We start from the raw sequence: 3,782 nt of genomic DNA, 5'->3' as shown, positions 1-3,782 counted from the left end.
GGTGCTTCCAGAACAGGAGTGGTATAGGCCAGCTTGAGGCACTGCATGTTGAAGCTGTCCCCTTTGCTGGCAACTACCTGGAGCCAGGCCTGCTTGCTCTGTATGAGCAGGGAAGACTCCAGCTCGTGTGCGGTGGTCAGATTTAGTTGCACATCCTTTGCAAATAGTGCTCTGGGACCTGCTGCACCAGGACCTCAGGCTGCTGCCGGGAGGCCTTGAGATTGCCCAGGTAGAGCAGACCCATGGTGGCATTGCTTTTGGCCACTGCATTTGTTGAGTGACTCCTTCAAATTTCTGTAAGAATCTGTGGGCTTCTGCAACATTATTCTGACCAAGGTGAAGGAAAGCTCTGTTTTTTTAACCCGTACAGCCCATCCAGTTTCTGTTACTTTCTTCACGACTTGAAGATACTTTTCAGCCGTTTTTATGTCTCCAATCTGAAGGAAAATGCAGCGATGCACTGAGCAGCCACAGCTCCTGCTCAGGGCGGTCCTGGATGACATAGAGTGGCACCATCCATGGCCAGCACATTGTCTCTGGGAGTGCATGCCTCGCCCTGCACACACCGCTGCACAGCGGACCTGGACCTGAGGTCTGTTCCTACACGGACTCGGTGAACATCCTTTCATCAGGAAGGCTATTTGAGGAACTGTGGTAGTTATTTAGGCCTGAGAGTCTCTCTGCTTCCACTTTGTAAGTAGCAATTAGTATTCCACCTGGACTGTCTCTATAATGCTTTCTTTCCTTCATCAGAAACAAAGCTGTTTGCCATGGAGCATGTCCCCTGGCCCAGGCTGGGCCTCCACAGCTGCATGGAGGCTTAATCTGACCTGTCTGCTTACAGAATGTGCTTTCTTCCACTGCCAAGACTAATGGTCAATTTTGAGATGATGATCACCTAGAAATTATGCTTATTCTTAGAGTGATTGATTCCTGGAATTATCTGGGGCAGGCGGGTCTTCTCTACTAGGCTTTGTTTATAGGCAAAATTCATGTCCTCAACTGCAATTATGTCCTTAAAGAGCTGGTAATAGTCCACCATCCATACAGCCTGATTGTCCCAAAATTCGTACCAAGAATAATGGTTCTCAAAACAATTTGCTTCCAGTTAGCGGGACAAATGCTGATCTTGGCATAAGTCAAAGCCTTTTTAAGTAACCAAAGTTACTATTGCAGTTAGCCATTAGCTGTGTAGCTCTGAAAATAGTATGAAAAAAATCTGTTTATAAATTTGGTTTTAGGATCTTGCTTAACGTATTCCTCTGGAACCATTTCTCACATGAGTGGATGTAATCTTTCCTCAAAAATACTGTACAATCTATTTCCAGCTCTTTTCCTTTTTTTTATTTTTTCTCTTTCTCTTCAGTGTGGGGGTACACTGTTCTGGAGTTACTGCAATACTGGGCTGATGTACTTACAGCCTGGACAGAGCAAGCTCCTATTCCATCTCCCTATTCAAAAATCCATTTAATATGTTGTCCTCGGAGAGAGAATGTATCAAATGTTAAACTGGTAAGAATAGATATCTATGCTTGATCTTAGGCAAAAGGCTGAGAAGCGATCCAGCTCTGTCTTTTATGAGGAAATATATTTCTAAGATCACATATTGGACTGTGATTCTAAGAATAGGCTGGCTGGCTGACTCTGCTAGGAATACAGGTGAGGATGAGGTATGCTTTTTAGTAAGGCACACTGGGAATATGTGCTTTAAGTAGTTGTTCCTCTGTTTCAGAATTGTTCAGAGAAATTGTATTTGCCCTTGGATGGTCAGAAGAGTTTGATTCTAAAGGCAATGCTTTGGGCATCTCCCATTTGCTCACATGTAGAGCATGGTTGCCTTTGCAGGCTCCAAAATCCAACTTGGCAGGCTCCAGGGCAGCTGGGCAGGTGGAACTGCCTCAGAGTCCCTGGCCCCTGCCTCACAGACCTCACAGTCATTGTTAGCCTTCACTTGGCTGGATTGCTGGTCCAACTTGGGGCTGGCCTTGGGCTTCAGGTGATGGGTCAGTTTGTTCCCCATGAGGTGCCTCCTCTTCTCACTGCTGCCACCAGCTTCACTCAGCAGTCCCCCCTCTCCCAGCAATGCTGAAACCCTGTGCCTCGCAGGGACTGATGAGCTGCTGGGCCCTGGACAGGGCTCAGTGCCTGGCTGCACCCCTGTTGCCACTCTGCTGCTGCCTTCCTTGAGTTGGCTGGTCTGTAGTTAATTTTTAATTTGAGGTAACATTGGTTAATAACATTATATAAATTTCAGGTGTACAACCTTATAATTTGATATATGTGTACCCTATTGCGTGCTTACCACCAAAAATCTAGTTTCTACCCATTACCATGTATGGACCCCTATTCCTACTTCACCCTCTTGACCTCATGATCTAAGGTTTTTAAAATTTTGATTTAGTTCTAAATATTGTCTGATATCTCTTAGATGTAGTTTAACTCACAGTGTCATTTTACTTTGAGCCTATCAAAATACAACTTCATTTAAATTTTACCTGAACTCTCTCCTCCCCCCAAATTCTATAATATTCATATATCTTCCTTTGTTTGGTGAGACACCCCATGGTTCCTCAGGTGTGTCGTCTCCCTCACAGTAATGAGCCAGTAAACTTGACTGTGTCACACTCTAGGTTTTGTCTTTTGTGGTCTGTGGCTGATTGTGTGGGGACAATAATGTGTAGTTATAAATGTTCTATTCTCTTGACTTCTAAAATGTTAAAAAAATTCCTCTAAAATAGCTTCAAAAATATTTTCTTATCCATTATTGATTTTTTACATAGGGGGGGTCACAAGAGGTCCAATTTAATTTCTTCCCTGGTAGATTTTCCTAGAACTCTAATCGCAAAGTCAGTTCCCATAAGCTGTTTCTGTGTGCATGATTTTGTTTCTGGGCCTTCCATTCTGTTCTAATCCATTTGTTAGTCCCTGCATTAGTATAGAACCATCTTTAATAATTTTATACTATTTCATAGTATCTGAGGGACAGGTTCCTACAACGTGTTCATCTTCTAGTGACTTGTCCTTTCTGTGCCTTTTATTTCTTCATATGCATTTAGCAATAAGCTTGCAGAGTTCCACAAAAATCATACTGGTATCATGTTTGGATTTAATTGAACCAGTACCAGTAGAATCACCATCTTTATGTTATTAAATCTTTCAGACCATGAACTCAGTATCTGCATTTATTTAGGCTTTCTTTAATATATTTCAGTAAAGTTTTATATCTTTTCCTACGAGGGTCTGGCACATTTACTGTCAGATATCTTCCTAGGAACTCCATATTTTTTCATGTTTTCCTTAAAATTATTTTTTCTAAATGCTATACAACTGACCCTTGAACAACGTGGGTGTTAGGGGCACTGACACCTACCCTGCAGAGTGAAAAATCTAGGCCAAGTTAGCCTGATAAACTTCATATAACCCCAGACTTCCCAGAACTGAGCTCCAGTCATACCTCAGTATCTGCAGGAGATTGGTTCCAGAACCCTGTGGACGCTCAAATCCACAGAGGCTGACGTTCCTTATAAAAAACGACATAGAATGCAGACAGCTGTAATTGAACAACAGTAAAATAATTTAAAAAAATAACACAGATAGATGCATACAGTTGGCTCTCCATATCCATGGATTCCCAGCTGTGGACTGAAAACTGTATTTTGGTTGAATCTGTGGTTGTGAAATGGGGATATAGAGGGCTGAGTGTGCACCAAAATCTACTAAAATGGTCAAACTCATAGAAGCAGAGGGTACAATAGTGGTTTCCAGGAGTGAGGAGGTGAGGA

At 42.7% G+C, this 3,782-nt stretch overlaps 1 non-coding gene across 1 annotated transcript; it reads right to left on the bottom strand.

Annotated features, from left to right (window-relative positions):
- Nucleotides 1-1,368: 1,368 nt before the first annotated feature.
- Nucleotides 1,369-1,562, bottom strand: LOC112301606 (U2 spliceosomal RNA). Its single transcript, XR_002974506.1, has one exon. It is a non-coding gene; the product is annotated as a U2 spliceosomal RNA (small nuclear RNA).
- Nucleotides 1,563-3,782: the final 2,220 nt, after the last annotated feature.

The sequence above is a fragment of the Desmodus rotundus genome, chromosome 9 (genome assembly GCF_022682495.2).
Source record: "Desmodus rotundus isolate HL8 chromosome 9, HLdesRot8A.1, whole genome shotgun sequence".
Lineage (NCBI taxonomy): Eukaryota > Metazoa > Chordata > Mammalia > Chiroptera > Phyllostomidae > Desmodus > Desmodus rotundus.
The sequence above is the reverse complement of the archived record's forward strand: the minus strand, read 5'-3'. Positions and strand labels throughout refer to the sequence as shown.